Source organism: Psammomys obesus, unplaced genomic scaffold (genome assembly GCF_907164565.1).
Source record: "Psammomys obesus unplaced genomic scaffold, mPsaObe1.curated_primary_1811, whole genome shotgun sequence".
NCBI lineage: Eukaryota > Metazoa > Chordata > Mammalia > Rodentia > Muridae > Psammomys > Psammomys obesus.
Genome location: NW_026596100.1, coordinates 7,979,604 through 7,992,076, shown reverse-complemented (window position 1 = coordinate 7,992,076; position 12,473 = coordinate 7,979,604).

The following is a 12,473-nucleotide window of genomic DNA, read 5'->3' as shown; positions in this document are numbered from 1 at the left end:
ATAGATAGATAGATAGATAGATAGATAGATAGATAGATAGATAGATATCATTCTCTGAACATATACCTAACCTTCCAAGCAAGTAATACCTAACCCCTCCCATAAATATTGGGAAGTAAGACCCAATGGGAAGTATTTAGCTACAGTGGACCCTAGTCCCATAAATGGACAAGTACCACTATAAAAATTATTTGTAGAAGTGTGTCCTCACTCTTCTGTGTTTCTGCCATATAGAGAAAGTTTTCCTCATCTTTTGTTCTTCCCTTTGAAGCGCTATAAAGATTAAGAGTCAACAACAAATGCCAGAAGCTTGGTCTTCAGAAACTCTGAAGAATGTGAACTTACTTCTGTTCTTTATTAATTACTCAGGATACTCCATCACAGTGGAAAAGAATTAACTAAGACAATATATTGATAGACATGGATATACATATTCACATATAATATACACATAGAAACACATTATTGTCTTCTGGGACTACCATAGCCAAATACTACAAAGAGTCCTAAGTAAATGCCACTTTTCATCACTATTCTAAAGACTAGAACTTGAAGACCAAGTTGCGATCTGACTGTATGCCAACTCTCTGACTGGCATAGAGTCACCTTTCTTATCATGTCCTAAGGTAGCTTTTTCTCTGTGGAAGATGGAGAAGAACTCTCTTTTTTCACTTTCTTTTCTCATAAAGACATCAGTGCTGTTGGATTAAAACTCTACCTTGTGATATCTAAATAAAATTAATAAATTAATAAAATTAACCTCTGCAAAAAAACTGTCCACAAGTACAGTCACATGGGTGAATGTGTGTCAGAGCTTCAATGTATCAATTTGAAAAGACACGATTCTCTTTATAGTAATATATGTCAGTGTATTTATCTCTGTTTGAGCATCTATACACATATGTTACAGAACACTTATGCAGTATAGCTGGCATTTGCCACTTTGTGGATTCTTCTTTCTCTGGTCCATCCTTCTTCACCTTTTTTCCCCTTCACTTTCAACCCTCTCACACTATAGAAAAAAAGCAGGATAGAAGGAAAGGGGGCAAAGCTAGACTACTTTCTGCTGATTAGAGGCATCAAGTTCCCTGGGGCAACTTTGATCTTTGTCATCAGGATATCTGATTTCTTTATGTTTCTTTGCATATAACTAGTTGGCAAGCCATGACTAATAGCAACCAATAGCATCCAACCACCAACTAGTCCTCTACTCTGAAAACACCTCAGAATTCCAAATTTCACACACTTGTGGAAACTATCTGCAACTGCCAAAACCATGGCCCTGCCAGAGCACAAAGAAAATCATAATCATCTGCTGCTAGGCAGGACAATATTCCACATCTGTGATTAAAACAAAAACATATTCTTATAATATTTCTGTGTTTAAAAAAAATAAAATTCCAAAATTCTCACTATATTTTTTTTCCTTTCTGTTTTAAGCCATTAATTATGCTGGGCATAGCAGGGAATTATAAACAGAGATATTTTCAATGAAGTAAGTGCTTTTCAGGTCAGTGGCCAAGGTTTCCAGCAGACCTCTCCTGCTCAATTCTAATCTTTATAAGTTTTGATGGTATCCACAGCTTTTCATTTCCTGTGTAAACATTAGCAAATCTGTGTCCTCAACACAAAACTTGCGAGTTTCCATCCTGATGTTAACACATCCTTCTGTTAAATAGGTTAATTTAATCTCACAGTTTTTGCTATAATTTGGTGATTCCTGGCTTCTCTTGTTTGAAACGGCTCATATGGGGCCTTGAGTCAGGCCCCCAAAGCTGTTTCCCAATGGCAAGAAATCACCTTGTATCTCTCTCTTGGACCTACGCTCACTGGTCCAGTGGCCCTTGCCACATTGCCTGCACACCCCTGGAAGCCTAGGCCTTCTTTCTGGTTTACATTTCTCTGGTTTATATATATTTCTAGAAATAGCTTGTTCACTTTTCCAGTGAAAAGTACTTGCAATTTTATTTCTTGCAATTACTTCACTAGGCATTTTGATATTTGTGGCCTTTAGTTATAGTTTGACCTATGATATTAACATGGTATATGTGAGAACGAAAATCAGTCATTTCCCTTATCCATTTGTCTGTTGGTGCCACACATGCCTTTAATGGTCTAATAACTTTTTTACATTTAGTATTCATACTTTCATTTGCCACATTCTCTATCAACACCTGTCATGCATCAGTGTCTGATATGGTTTTGTTCACATCTGATACTAATCTTTGTAAAAAATCAGTGAAGGCTTCTCAAGAGCCTTGTATAATCTTTGTAAATAAGGTGAACCTTCTACCAGGCACCTCAACTTTGACCCAAGCTCTATAGTTTACTAGTGGCATCATCAAATTGAATCTGTTCTTGTATATTAGAGTACCCCCATTCATCCAACAATTGATCTTTTACTATATTGTAACCCCTGGCTCTATTTTGCTGTTCAATATTTGCTGCTTGCAGAATGACTATTAATAATTAATATTGATTCACATTATTAGTAATCACTCTACACATGTTGGGTGCCAATATATTGTGGGAAATTGTGATTTTCCTCCCATCCCATGCTCCCAGAATAATGACTCATGAGACTCAAAATATTATTACAAATACCAAGGCCATATAGCTAGGCTCTTCTCTGACTATCTCATAACTTAAAATGAACCATTATACTAATTGCCACATGTCTTATTACCTCGGCTCAGGTACCATGCACCCATCCTCATGCACATCTTGCCGGCTGAATCTCCTGCACCTGGCTCTATCCCAGAATTCACTCTGACTACTGGATATCTTACCTCCTATTTTATGGCTAAGCTATAGGTCATCACATTTATTATTAACAGATGCTATATCTATATAATACACAAGACATTCCTTCTACAGGGGCTTCTTTCTCTGGCGGTGTCATTGGTTCAAGATTATCTCTTTCTCTCAAAATGGTCTTTCACCAGACTGTCCATCGGCTGTTTCAGCTTTTCTTAGACCTAGCTGTCCTCAGACATAGTTTCTTTCCCACTTCTTTCCTGTAGATTATTTCCACTCTTGCTCAGTCACTGAAACTGAACCATTTTGTTCTCCCTTTTCTGACACTCCTCACCTCCCCAAGACTTCCACCTCTACCTGCAATTATTCCACTTGCACAGCCAACTCTGCCACCCTTGCAGAAATGAGAGAGCAGAATGAATACTTTTGTTTTCTCATTTCAGCCATTTTGTTTTTGTTTTTCAAGTTCCCCCTTTTCCACCTACAATTTTTCCATCTGCACAGCCAATTCTTCCAACCTTTTTGAGACAGAATATAGGAAGAAGAAAAAGAAAAAGAAAAACAAAACATACCCTCTCCCCGAGCAAAGCAGGGGCTATTCCAGTGTTAGCAGCCACAATGAGTTTTTGCTGCCATCTTGAAACAAGATATCCATTCCTTTGTCCCCTACCATTTACTATACAACATTTCAAATCAGATTTCCCATTTTGTATAGCCTTCGCCTGGGCACCACATGTAACATGAATTTGCTATTTTGTGGGTTTCTTTCTTTCTTCCACCCTTCTTTTCCACCTTTACTTCTTCCCCTTTAACCCCTTAACCCTAGATTAAGGGAGTAAAAAGGATAGAGGTGGAAGACAGGGAAGTTGCTGTTAAACTACCTCCTGCTGATTAGGGCCATCTAGTTCCTTGGGGCAAGTTTGATTTCCATTGTAGCGGTATCTAATTTATTTTTCTCATTTCTTTTTACAGGACTACATGACAAACCATGATCAACAGTAACCAAGAGCAACCAACAGCATCTAACCAACAACCAGCCAAACTTATTATGGCTCTAGTATTTATATAGCCTCTGAAAAGTCCCCAGAATTCAAAAAGTCACACACTCTCAGAAACTATCTTTAGGTAGCAACACTACACCACTGCCAGAGAAGGAGGCAAATCATAGTCAGCTGCTGTAAATCAGGCCCATATCCCCAGTCCTGGGCTTAAAATAAGGACATATTCCCATAACATTGCTCTCTCTCTTTCTCTCTCTCTCTCTCCCCCCCCCGTGTGTGTGTGTGTGTGTGTGTGTGTGTGTATGTTTCGGTTTTTCGAGACAGGGTTTCTCTGTGTAAACTTGGCTGTCCTGGACTTGCTTTGTAGACCAGGCTGGCCTTGAACTCACAGTGATCTGCCTGCCTCTGCCTACCAGAGTACTGGGATTATAGGTGGGTGCCACCCTGCTGGGCTTATTCCTGTGTTTTTTTAAGAAAGCAAAATTACACAATTCTCACTACAACATAGCACACAGAAGGGTCTCTACCTAGCACAATGAAAGGGGTAAGGGACTATATAACAACACTAATCTGCTGGCTACAGCTGAGCCAGTATGTGGATGAACCCATTCATTTCCTAGGTCTAAGCGAACAGTTGCAGCTCCTCTGATAGGCAGCAGTACTATTGCTCTTGAGGAAGAATTGATTTCACTTTGACTGTTTTTAATTAACTCAGACTCCAAAGAAATAAATCTTCTGTGTGTGTTTGTCCAAGAGTTAATTTTAAGAAAGATCTCTGAGTCAGATGGCTGACAAGGAGGCAGGGGTGTAGCTCAGGAGAGGAGAGTGGGACAAAATCCACCTCTGTCAACCAGCAAGCACCTGTTCTGAACAAGTGTGTGATGGCTAATAAATTTATCCAGTAATCCTCAGGAGAAACAAGTGTGCCCCTCCTTGCCTTCCTTCAGAGCAAGATGAACATACCAGCAGCCTTTGTCTTGTTCACCAAACCTTCTCCCTGATTACTTGCCTAGATGATTGCATCGTTCAATACCTTTTGCCCAATTTGGATCTTTGCTTTCAGATTAATTATCATACACTTTGCAGGATTGAACCAAACTTCTCATCTTCAAGTTCCTGCTTTGACTTGATATTTTGTATTATATGGACTTGTATTCTTAAGTTTCCTCAAGCTAAATCTTAGAAAATATTATTTGCATATCTGATATCTCTGTCTCTTTCTCTCTGTGTGTGTGTGTGTGTGTGTGTTTCACCCTTTGTAATTTGGATAACAATGATTCTAAAATATGTTAAGTATTCCTTTTAAAAGAATTTGAAGAATTTTCTAGTTGTAAAGTACATTAAATTTACAGTGCCAACTTAGTATTTTCTGGATAAGGAAACTGTAATGGCTAACTCTGAATTACCTGGTTAATTAGTATCAAAGTAAAACCTGGAACATAAGCAGCTAAACCCCTAGTCTGAACAACTTTATACTAATGTAGATAGATAGATAGATAGATAGATAGATAGATAGATAGATAGATAGATAGATAGACAGACATATAGAAGATCATATTTAAGTGAATTTTTTCTTATATTAAAAATCCAGAGACTTGTGTTCTACATCCATTATTAGATAAACATTGAGAAATGTTATATTCAATGGAGAGGGGCTCTTTTTGTTTGTAGAGTGATAGACAGTCTTCTCATCACCTCAAAGTGATTTACAGATTGACAGTCCAGGATGTGAATCAGTGACAGTCACAAAGTACATTCAAGTGGGTGTTTGTGTTGATGTTATTTGATTGTTTGTTTGTTATTTATTGCTGCTATTTGTTTGTTTGTGACAGATTTAGTAGGCCTAATCTTTATACTAGGTACGTTTTTAATGGAATTATCAAGCACATAAAAAAATATTCAGGGAGCTGGTAAAATGAGACATACACAGTAGGGACATCCTGCATTAAAAAAAGATTTTATAATTGCATATAGAAGTTCATGTTTCAGGGGATTTAAATCTCATATTTTGTGATCTGATCAACTTAATGAGTATCATACAAATAATGATGCTTAAGGAGATAAACAAATCTAACATGGTGAGTTTTGACAGGCACTGTTTCAAGCCTTTGATATTAATCTGACTTTCAGAAAACAAAGGGATTCAGCCATCATTGTCTTTTTATTAATTTTTTTCTATGCAAAACTTGGGTCTATGCAAAGGAAAGAGTAATGTAAGACATATAAGAGATCCTTAGAAAGGAAGTCATTTTTTTAATAAGGATTCAAAGATACCTAAAAATATAACCCAACTCAAAATTGCTTAATCCAAATAAAAAGTTAATGATTTGTAAGCCAAAATAGATCCTGCACCTCACATGATATCCTTATCATTTGGTCTCTGCATCATTTAGCTCTATTTTCCTCTGTGTGGGCCAGTTCTTCCTGTGGGGCTAAAGAGAATTCAACTACACCTTCAACACCTCCAGCTTAGATGTCAGCACTTAGATGTCAGCAACCTACCAGCAGAAAACTTACTATTCTATGCATCAAAATAAGCTTTCCCTGACTATTGACATTTCAATATACTAAATGAGGTTCCTTGACTATCACTATGACAATAGTCCTGGACTATGATTCCCCATAATTGAGTCACATGATGACTGAAAATGTGAATAGTCATTCTTCAAAGAAAAGTCAGAGTCTGTTGCTAACAAAAGGAGATTGACAAGGGAAACAAAAGGACAACATTGTCCTTGACATTCAAAAAATATGTGATAAATAAGAAAAGCAAGACAGACATCATAAAATAGGATCGAAGGTTATGCCACAGAAAGAAAGTTTTGTTGGTACTGAAAACATATAGGAGAAAAAGAGATCATTAAGATGTGTTACAAAAGGTATTTTTATGTGCACATTAAATGTCCTAGTGGGGTGTAAGATAAATGAGTTATGACTTTTATTCTGTGCCAGGCTTTTTCCTTATATCTGTACTACATAGTAAAGAAATGATCCCACCACATGGGTATTTGTATGAAATAAGCAAGTTGAACATACTGAAAGCTCCCAAATTCAATCCAAAGTAACAAATTATTGGTTAACCATGTTAGACAAAGACTTATTAATGGAGCAGATTTACAGCCAACTACAATTTGAAATGGCATATATGTGCAATCCTAGAACATCAATGAGATGTTCTGGAGAGGGAAATGAAAGAGGGACAGAAGCCAGTGAACAAGGCCTCATGGAATAAGTAGCATCTGACTTAGGTCATGAAAGATGGGGAGTGTCTTGATGAGAAAGATCATGGAGCCAGCGTCTGTCCTAAGACAAAGAGGGCTGTAATGGGAAATTATCTGGGCATCAGTAGAATGCCTGAAGGAATCACAGAAGCTAGAGTAGTACATGTATTTGGTGAATAGAATGCACAAAGATTCAGTGAATGGTTAAAATTCTTCAGACAAGAAGAGACAACTAAAGCAGACCTTCAAATGCCTTCAGAGGGGCATGGTCAGAGCTGTCAACAAGAGGAGCAGTCTTACATTCAGTGTGGGACACAGGAGGAAGGCTGCCAGAAACAAGGAATCCCCCCTGGAGCTTACAGCAAAAAACATTTACCATGAAAGCAGTAGAAATGGAGAAGTAATAAAGCAGAGAAGTGGAAGCACCGGTGCTTTAGAAATAGAATATGCAGAACTGTCAATCATTAATTGTGAGGAAGTGGGAAAGATAAAGTGTCCTAAAGTGCAGTCAGGAGACTGGGTGACTCCATCGACAAAAATAAGCATCACCAACCAGGGGCAGTCTATGTGAGCTACTCAAAAAGCAGGCAGCATAGGGTGGAAATTAGTGTGTGGAGCAGCTGAAAACATTTTTTTTTTGCCAGGTATGGGGGTTAGTATATAATTTGCAGCATGTTTAGACTTTTAAAAATGTTATTTATGGTTTCTGGCTACTAATCCTAAATTAGACTCATACATAATGAAAGCATACAAAACAACCAAGCCTGTCATTATTTCCCCGATTGAATCTTCTTAATAATCTTGGACCCTTCCCATTTAGGCCTGCTGGGTATTGTTTGTTGCTGTTGCTCTTGTTTGCTGCTGTTGTTTGCTGTTTGGTTTTTGTTATTTATTGTTGTTGTTATCTAGGATAAACCCAAGATTTTTAAGAACTAGTTCTGCAATTTGTACAGTTTGCTTCATTTTCTGTCCTTTCTAGGAAGCTAAATCTTAGCTTGTGTGGTCTCCACTAGCCTGTTCTCTAAGGACAATGAACAGGTAAATATTTGGTGAGCATGTCCTTATTATCATCTTATACAAGTTCTCCAGTGAGTTTTTTAAAACACTGCAGTTTCTTTCATCTTAAAACTAGCCAGGAGGGAAGAAAGATGTTGGAGGAGAGTGCTTGAAAAAGAAAAAAGTGTCAAGTACTCATTTAGCTGAGAGTCTGGCTGGACAGAGAAGAGAAACTGATGACCTGGGCACAGCATTCTTAAGAGACGATTTCAGTGTCTATAAGGCTGTGGCAAGTCTTTTCCTTTGACCCCTGTGTTCTCAAATCAGTTCCTGAAGCATCATCCCAGATTTCACATGATCAACAGCATTGAGATAAGAAGTCATCAGAGAGCCTGAGGTGACTCTAGGTTAACTATCAAAGCTAGAAATCCTCATTAAGCCCGAAACTTCCTTTCTCTCTCACAAGAGGTTAGGGAATTAACTCAAGACTCTTAGTGGACTTGGAAAGGGGCAGGGAGGAGATGAGGAAAGGAGGATGGGATTGGGAGGGAATGAGGGAGCGGGATACAGCTGGGATACAGTTAATAAAATGTAACTAATAATAAAAATTGAAAAAAAAAAGATTCTTAGTGAATGCAGGCAGGACAGCAGCAAAGACAAATCAACCCAGGAAGGAACAAAGGCAGCAGGGACCAAGATAAACTATGGGATGGTGGGTAAACAATGAAAGTATTTCCCTTTAAGACAATGTGGATATACACTTTTTAATGTTTCACATGTGATATTCCATAATGGCTGCCTCCTTCATTATTTCTTACAACATTCCATTTCTGAGCCTATGTAAATATTATATGACTTACAAGTAAACATGAGTTTGCTAACATGAAAAATAGTCCTGTTTTTCTTAATTGTAATTGCCATCAAGTGAAATGTAATTCTGACCAATCATCATAGACAGTGTCAGAACTATATGCAATGCTTCTTACAACATGGGCAGCAATAAGCCACCATTTGGAACATTAGCCAAGGACTGCATTGGATAGCAAAACAGAAACCAAGGGAGGCAAAGTTTCTCATGATTTCACTTATTTGAATTATCCAAGCTGGAAGCCACCTGTTATGATGATTGCATTTTATTTTGAAAAAATTCAACCTATCTATTCTCTTATTATGGTGTGTGATTTCAGCTGACCTCTGACAAGCTGGTGGCTATAAGCATTCTCATCAAAGGTTCAGGAGTAGTTTTCCATGACCACAGCAATCAGCTATGGGAATGATCTGTTGGCACACTTTTTGTACCTGGGAAGATGTACAAGTACTTCTGGTACCTGTATCAAGCTCAATAACCTACGCTTTGCTAATTAGCATCCTAAATGTCAGAACGGAACTGTCGATGATAAAAATAGCAGCGTGTTGACTAGTATAATGAATGTTGAAACTGAGTTCTCACTGGTAAAACTAAATGTATTCACATTATAAGGAATACCTAGAATAATTTTCTAGACATTTTTTATACTACTATGACCAGAAAACAATAAATCAAAGTAACCCAACCACCACTGATACCATACTGCTCTAGGAGTACTTGGGAACAAAGACGCTGCCCACCGCCGGTACTTTTATATAACTCAAGACCAGAAATCACAGTGAGAGTGAGTGAAATAAATTTTAAAATTACTCAAATTCAAAAAGAGGAAGTCAAAAGCTGAATCTGTCTTTCTGCACTGGGGAAATGACTAGCTGTGCAAGCCTGGAAACCTAATTTCTATTCCTAGAAACCATGTAAAAACCCAGATGTAGTCGCTCACATCAGCAATCTTAGCATCCCGACACACTCCCTAATAGGAGGTGGAAACAGAAAAATTGATTAGAAACTCCTAGGACAGTTCACCTGTGACAAGCAGGACAGCAAGAGAAAAAATAAGAATGACTTCTCTCCACCAAATGCAAGGTGAGAACTGACTACTGAAAGTTGTACTCTGGGTTCCACATGTGTGCCATAGCACATACATGGCATATGTTTGTCTATAGCCATATATGTTTGTCATATACATGCACATACACAGAATAAATAATGCTTGAAATGTCTGCTTCATTTTTAGATAGACAACTAAAAAAATTCAGTAACAAAATCCTTTGGGAGCTGAAGGATCAATAACCAAAAGACAATAACATTTCTGTTCAATAATAGTCACCTGTGAAGACCCATTTTTATGTCAACTTGACACAAGCTAGAGTCATTTGAAAGGAAAGAACTTCAGTAAAGAAAACACCTTTGTACAATCAGGTTGTAGGCAAGCCTGTGGGAAATTTTTATTATTGGTGATTGATGGAGGAGGGCCCAGCCCATTGTGCATGGAGGAGGGCCCAGCCCATCGTGCATGGAGGAGGGCCCAGCCCATTGTGCATGGAGGAGGGCCCAGCCCATTGTGCATTGTGCCACCCTGGACTGGGAGTACTGGGTTTTATAAGTAACCAGGCTGAGCAAGCCATGGAGAACAAGTCAGTAAGGAGCACCCTTCCATGGCATCTGCATTAGCTCCTGACTACAGGTTCCCACTCATTTTGCATTACTGCATTGGCTTTTCTCACTGAAATGTGATTCAGTATATGTGAGTCAAAAAAAAAAAAACCTCCATTTCCAAGTTGCTTTCGGTCACAGTGTTTCATCATAGCAATAGAAACCCTAACTAAGACAATTACTGGTACTAGGATAGTGGCATATTGTTGAGACAGACGTGCCCGTGTACTTTGGGGGAGGATTGTGGGAGGACTTTGGAATTTGGGATTAGAAAAGCCATTGAGTATTCAAAGCTTGTGATCTATCCTGTGGGAGCTTGGAAGATAATAATGTTAAAGTCAATACAGACAATGGAGGCCTGGCTTGTGAAGTTCCAGGAGGACACTTGAGAGTCACTAAAAGACTATTCCACATTTTGAGTCAAGAATCTGTGGTTCTCATAAATAAGGCTGAAAAATTTGCTGTGCTTAACAAGATACCAGAATCACTAAAGTAAACCCTCTGCTTTGCTGAGATAATTGCTGCTAGTCAGACCTAAGAAATTAGCAGTGATTAAGAAGAAACTAGGAGAGCTGTGGTAAAATTTTCTGAGAAGTGTTTCTTCAGAGTTAGTATGCAGCAGCTGTGTTCCAGAGGTGGCCAAAGTTGTAGTTGGAAATGTAAGAGACATTCCCGGTGGCAATAGTTTTGAACACATGAAGAGGACACAGAACACCAACAGCACAGGCTCTAAGAGCAACAATCAATAAATGGGACCTCATGAAATTGAAAAGCTTCTGTAAAGCAAAGGACACCGTCATCAAAACAAAGCAACTGCCTACAGATTGGGAAAGAATCATCACCAACCCTTTATCTGACAGAGGACTCATATCCAATATATATAAAGAACTAAACAAGCTGAAAAGCAACAAACCAAGTAATCCACTTAAAAAATGGGGAACAGAGCTAAAGAGAGAATTCTCTGTAGAGGAATATCGAATGGCAGAGAAGCACTTAAAGAAATGGTCAACCTCATTAGCCATTAGGGAAATGCAAATCAAAACAACCCTGAGATTTCACCTTACACCCATCAGAATGGCCAGGATGAAAAACTCAAGGGACAACACATGCTGGAGAGGTTGTGGAGAAAGGGGAACCTTTCTCCACTGCTGGTGGGAATGTAAACTGGTACAACCACTCTGGAAATCAATCTGGCACTTTCTCAGACAACTAGAAATAGCGCTTCCTCAAGATCCAGCCATACCACTCCTAGGCATATATCCAAAAGACGCGCAAGTACACAAAAAGGAAATTTGCTCAACCATGTTTGTAGCAGCTTTATTTGTAATAGCCAGAAGCTGGAAACAACCCAGATGCCCCTCAACTGAAGAATGGATGCAGAAACTGTGGTACATCTATACAATGGAGTATTACTCAGCAATGAAAAATAAGGAAATCATGAAATTTGCAGGTAAATGGTGGGACCTGGAAAGGATCATCCTGAATGAGTTGTCCCAGAAGCAAAAAGACACGCATGGTATATACTCACTCATATAAACATACAACATAGAATAAACCCACTAAAATCTGTACATCTAAACAAACTAAGCAAAAGAGAGGACCCTAACTAAAATGTTCAATCCCCATCCTGAAATGCAAAGAGGATGGACATCAGAAGAAAAAGAAAATAGGAAACAATCTCAGAACCTGCTACAGAGGGCCTCTGAAAGCCAAAAGAAAACAGGAAACAACCTTGAAACCTGCCACAGAGGGCCTCTGAAAGCTTCTGCAGTATAGACTGTCAAAGCAGATGCTGAGCCTGATGGCCAACTGATAGGCAGAGTGAATGGAATTTTATGTAAGAAGTGGGAAATAGTAAGAGCTGGAGTGGACAGGAACTCCACAAGGAGAGCAACAGAACAAGATAATTTGAACACAGGGAACTTCCCAGAGACTCATACTCCAACTAAGGACTATTCGTGGAGATGACCTGGAACC